Below are 6,348 nucleotides of genomic sequence, written 5' to 3'. Positions count from 1 at the left end.
ATATGACATGAGATCCTAAAAATATGACATAAAGCCTAAGCTAATACACATGTAATTAATTAATATATATTTTCAAGCACGGCAACTTTGAAAGCAAGGAAAATATGAAAGTGTAGTGTGCATAAAATAGTATGACTTTCTCAGAGTACTAATACCTCCACCACAACATGGTACCGCTTGAATTTTAGGTGTACTACTCAAGTTCACAAGTGTTTACTACAGTTTATTAGAGCCCGATCCATCAAATTTTCGGAATATCTTATGTTGTCTAAAATTGTCAAGAACGGTTCGCATAAAAAGAAGGAGCTATCAATCCCAACTAAATATCCAAAGTACACAAAGGTCCAATACAATGGAGTCAAACCAGCCATTACCACATGTCACTGGGTTCAGCCCGACCAACTCGATTCATGCTTTTTTTTTTTTTAAACACATATGGTGATTACAATAGTCCAACCCCCTTAGGCTCTAGCAAGGTCCATGTAGCGAGTTTTCGGCCAATGACTCCTGATCCAGTTGGCTCAAGGCATTAGGTGAAACACCCCTCGAGCTTAATTACTCGAACCAGACTACTTCACGAGGTTAGACTTGTCATCTCCTCATTTTTTTTTTTTTATTTTTTTTTTTAAATAGAGAAGGTAAACTGAACCATATAATGTGACTGCACGTGACTATAGGTCAACCAAGGTCGGAACATAAGGCACTTAGATGATCTAGCCAAGGTATTCAATCTCTATCTTTATATGAAAACCAAATCAAGAACCTTATAGTACGGATAAGGATGCTCGTACTTCTTTTACAGATATGGCTTAATAAAAATGCATTAAACAAATGTGAACTCCTGAGGCCTTCCTATAATCATTAAATACATGTGCGGAGATCTAATAATAGGTCTCTGATCAGTCATAGTACGCATGTATTCCTTGCCTTAATAGTTGCACAAACTCAATATGAAAATACCTGTGCATTTGCTTAGAGAAGAATGCAAAAACAATTTTTTTTCTTTTTGCAAAATACTTCCCTCCCCCCAACTTAAACATTGCATTGTCCTCAATGTAATAGATACAAGAAAACTATAATGAAAGATAGTAGAGAAAATAATATTGGAGAGAAGAGGAATACCTTGAGCTGTTGATATCCAGAAAATAAAACCTACAAAACTAGAAAAATAATCCTAACTAATAGACACATACCTTTGCCTTCATGCTCAGTCATAAGAAGGTTTCCCCAAGAAAAAGGAGTCCTCTTCATCTACAAAATTCTCAAGAAAAGGTTTTAACTTGTGTCCATTTACCTTAAAAATTTTACCATCCCGTGGATTCTCAATCTCAACCGTCCCATATGAAAAAACAGTTTTTATAATGTAAGGACCTGTCCATCTTGATCGCAACTTACCAGAAAATAGATGTAAGCGAAAATCATATAAAAGAACCTTTTGCAAAGGTTCACAATATTTTTTTAAAATTGATTTATCATGTAAGATCTTCATTCGTTCTTTGCAAATTTTAGCATTGTCATTAGCATCTCTGCGAATCTCATTAAGCTCATTCAATTGCAATTTTCTAGCTAGACCGGCATCATGTAAATCACAATTCAATTTTCTAATTGCCCAATACGATTTATGTTCTATTTCTACAAGCAGATGACACGCTTTTTCATAGACTAGTCGGTAGGGAGACATGCCAAGAATGGTTTTGTATGCAGTACGATAGGCCCATAATGCATCTGATAGTTTCAAGGACCAATCTTTTCATGATGGATTTACCGTTTTTTTCTAAAATACGCTTGATCTTCCTATTGGCTAATTCTACTTGGCCACTAGTTTGCGGGTGATATGGGGTAGCAACTCTGTGGGTGACACCATACTTTTTTAATAATGTCTCAAAAGACTTATTACAAAAGTATTTTTCACCATCACTAATTATGACCTTAGGCATCCCAAATCGTGAAAAAATATTTTCTTTTAAAAACTTCAGGATGGGTTTGTGATCATTGGTCTTACAAGCGATAGCTTCTACCCATTTGGACACATATTCGACCCCAACTAAAATGTACTCATATCCAAAAGACGGTGAAAATGGGCCCATAAAATCGATGCCCCATATGTCAAAAATTTCAATAGCAGTAATGGGCTGAAGAGGCATCATTTGCCTGTGAGTTAGACTCCCAACACGTTGACATGGGTCACATGTTCTACAGAATTCGTGGGCATCTTTAAATAGTGTAGGCCAATAAAAACCACATTGCAACACCTTAGCTGCTGTTTTCTTAGAAACAAAGTGTCCACCACAAGCATCAGTGTGACAGAAAGAAAGTACACTTTGTATATCATGATCCGATATGCATCGTCTAAAAATTTGGTCATTGTAATATTTAAATAAATAGGGTTCGTTATAGTAAAAATTTCTCACTTCGCGCAAAAAAATTTTTCTATCTGTCGACCCCCAATGCTCCGGAATCCGGTTCATGACAAGAAAGTTTACAATATCAGCATACCATGGCATAGTAGAAAGTGCAAACAACTGCTCTTCGGGGAATGAGTCCTTGATGGAGAACTGTGGTACCGAATCATTAAAAACTAATCGTGATAAATGGTCAGCAACCACATTCTCTACTTTCTTTTTATCTTTGATAGTGATGTCAAATTCTTGGAGTAGAAGTATCCATCGTATTAAGCGTGGTTTGGCCTCTTTCTTATCCAACAAATATTTTAGTGTCGCATGGTCCGTGAAGATAACAATAGGAGCACCAAGGATATAAGAGCGAAATTTATCTAAGGTAAATACTACTGCAAGCAATTCCTTCTCGGTGGTGGTGTAATTCATTTGAGCATCGTTTAAGATTTTGCTTGCATAGTAAATGACATATGGCTTATTATCCTTGCATTGTCCAAGGACAGCTCCTATCGCATAGTTGCTAGCGTCGCACATAATCTCAAAAGGTAATGACCAATCAGGTGGTCGCACGATGGGTGCAGTGCTAAGCATAGACTTCAACTTTTCGAATGCCTCCTGACAGGTTTCAGTCCAATTGAACAATGTATCAAGGGATAGGAGGTTACATAATGGTCGAGCTATGACACTAAAGTCCTTGATGAACCTCCTATAAAATCCGGCGTGACCCAAAAATAATCTAACATCTCTAACCGTCTTGGGTGCAGGTAGCTTAGCAATTAAATCAATCTTAGCTCTATCTACTTCCATGCCCTTTGATGAAACAATATGTCCTAAGACAATTCCCTTTGGCACCATGAAGTGGCATTTCTCCGAATTCAGTATCAAATTCTTTTCCATACATCGAGCTAAGACGGCTTGTAAATGTGACAGGCAATCATCAAATGTGTCGCCAAAAATGGAGAAGTCGTCCATGAACACTTCCAAAAATTTCTCGTTCATGTCTTCAAAGATGCTGAGCATGCATCTTTGGAATGTTGCAGGTGCATTACACAACCCAAATGGCATTCGTTGGAAAGCAAATGTGCCAAAAGGATAAGTGAAGGTAGTCTTCTCTTGATCTTCTGGTGAAATTTCAATTTGATAATATTCCAAATAGCCATCGAGAAAACAATAGAAATCATGCCCTGCAACTCTCTCCAACACTTGGTTAAGAAGGGTAGAGGAAAGTGATCCTTTCGTGTGATCAAATTCAGCTTTCGGTAGTCAACACACATGCGCCAACTCGTCGGAACACGAGTTGGAACTAGTTTACCTTGTTCATTTTCTACTACCGTCAAACCCGACTTCTTAGGAACGACTTGAGTAGGGCTTACCCACTTACTATCGAAAATTGGGTAAATAATGCCCACGTCAAGCAACTTGAGGACTTCTGCCTTAACCACATCTCTCATCGTAGGATTTAACCTTCGTTGCATTTGCCTTGTGGTTTTGGCATTGTCCTCCAAATATATCCGGTGCGTGCAAATTAAGGGGCTAATTCTCTTCAAGTCGGCAATAGACCACCCTAAGGCTCCTTTATGATTCTTTAGAACACCAACTAATTTTCTTTCTTGGGTATGATCAAGTTTAGACGAGATGATTACAGGAAAAGTGTCTTCGGGTCCAAGAAAAGCATACTTAAGTTCCTTTGGTAAGGGTTTCAATTCGAGCTTGGGTGCTTGCTCATGGGATGGTACTATTTTCACCTCTCGAGGCGACAACCTCTCAAATTTTTTTACTTTTGGTCTCCACCCATTGATCATCATGGCGTTTGAAAAATTCATACTAGGTTTGACCAACAAATCATCTTCATTGGTGCCATTAGAACACCAATCAATTAAACTATCGCCGGATGGATCGTTAAATGCTTTAACTAACAAATATTCCTCCGTGATGGTTTCAACCCAATCAACCTTCTTATTCTCTTCGTGATCATTGGGTTGCTTGCAAACATTAAAAATGTTAAGTTCCAGGGTCATGTTACCAAAAGAAAGCTTCATGACGCTATTCCTACAATTAATTAATGCATTAGAAGTTGCAAGGAATGGACGTCCAAAAATGACTGGAATCTGAGACTGTGAGTTCGAAGCCGGATGTGTGTCCAATACGATAAAATCGACAGAAAAATAGAACTTGTCTACTTGGACCAATACATCCTCGATAATCCTCCTCGAAATTTTAACTGACCTGTCAGCTAATTGCAAAGTGATGGAGGTTGGCTTCAACTCAACTAGACCAAATTGCTCATATACAGAATATGGCAACAAATTCACACTTGCCCCTAAATCTAACAATGCTCGCTCTATCCTAATGTTGCCATGATGCATGAGATGGTTGGGCAACCTGGATCCTTATATTTAGGGAGAATGTTGTGCTGCAAAATAGCACTCATATTTTTAGTTAAAAATGCCTTCTTCTTAACATTTAATCGGCATTTGACAGTACACAAGTCCTTCAAAAATTTGGCATACGAGGGTACTTGTTTGATTGCATCAAGAAGAGGTATGTTGATCTTTACTTGCTTAAAAAGCTTAAGAATTTTGGAATTAGGTTCGAACTTTTGCAACGGCTTTAACCGTTGTGGAAAAGATGGAGGAAAAGGACATTCAACTTTCTCGGTAGAAGTTGGGACCTCAACTTCTTCTTTGTCCCTTTCATCGGCTTTGGGAGCATCAGAATTAGAAGTGACCTGCGGTCTCAATGGGACGGTCTAATTAATAACTTTTCCATTATGCAAAGTCATGATGCTCTTTGCATGTTCTGTATGCGAATTAGAAGGAGTCGTATTATTACTACCATGCACTTGTGGGTTAGGTTGGGGTTGAGCTGGAAGCTTACCCTTCTCCTGAGTACTTAGGACGGTAGTCAACATTGACAATTGGTTCCTTATATCTTCAAAACTTCGGGTATTTTGGGCATTGATATCAGCTTGACTCTGCAGAAAAGATTGTATAGATTGCAAAGTACCCTCAATACTTGGCTTTTGAGGAGGTGGTGGTGCATAAGCCGGATGTGTAGGTGGAGGAGCTGAATGGTGTGACTGTTGAGGATGATCATTTCTCCACCTAAAATTTGGATGATTCTTCCAACCAGGATTATAGGTATTCGAGTATGGATCGTTATAAGGCTTTTGGTAGGAGTTCATAGCATTTGCTTGATCATGCAAGACTTCCTTGAATGCCGGTATGGTGGGGCAATCTGTAGTGGTATGACCAGACAAATCGCAGATACCACAACACTCGTTTCTAAGCTCTATAGTCTTGACAGGCTCAACCTTCCTAAGCTCAATTTCTTCTCCTTCCTAGTGAGGACTGCCATTTTAGCATGAAGATCATCCTCAGTTCTGAGGTTGTAAAGGCCTCCCTGTACAGAGCTAGTAGGCTTAGGCAAAGACATTGTTTCTATCCCCGTTATCCCAAAGTTGGGCAGTCTCAGCAAGGGAATCCAAATACTCCCATGCCTCATCAGGTTGTTTTTCTAAAAATCTACTATTGCACATGGTCTCTACAAACTGTTTCAACTATGGAGATAAACCTTCATAAAAGAAACTAATAGTTCTCCAAGTTTCGAACCCGTGATGAGGGCATGAGAGAAGAAGGTCTTTAAATCTTTCCCAACATTCATAAAATGTTTCATTGTCTTTTTGTTGGAAATTGCTGATATGTCTTTTCAAAAAGTTGGTCCTTTGTGCGGGAAAGAACTTTTTTAAAAATTCTCTCTACATATCTTACCATGTTCTTATTGATCTAGGTCGCAAGGAGTTTAACCATGTTTTGGCCTTATCCTTTAGAGAGAAAGGGAATAATGTCAGCTTGAGGACATCCTCGGTGACGTTCGGCACTCTAAATGTAATGCTCAATTCTTCAAAATTCTTTAAATGAAGATATGGACTTTCAGACTCTAACCCGTGAAA

The 6,348-nt window shown here is 38.5% G+C and overlaps 1 non-coding gene across 1 annotated transcript; it reads left to right on the top strand.

The window, feature by feature from the left end:
* Positions 1-6,004: 6,004 nt before the first annotated feature.
* LOC113461945 lies at positions 6,005-6,113 on the top strand. The gene has a single exon (XR_003384202.2). It is a non-coding gene; the product is annotated as a small nucleolar RNA R71 (small nucleolar RNA).
* The last annotated feature ends 235 nt before the right edge of the window (positions 6,114-6,348 follow it).

Source organism: Phoenix dactylifera, unplaced genomic scaffold (assembly GCF_009389715.1).
Source record: "Phoenix dactylifera cultivar Barhee BC4 unplaced genomic scaffold, palm_55x_up_171113_PBpolish2nd_filt_p 000377F, whole genome shotgun sequence".
Lineage (NCBI taxonomy): Eukaryota > Viridiplantae > Streptophyta > Magnoliopsida > Arecales > Arecaceae > Phoenix > Phoenix dactylifera.
Note: the sequence above shows the minus strand (reverse complement) of the source record. Positions and strands in the feature narration are given on the sequence as shown.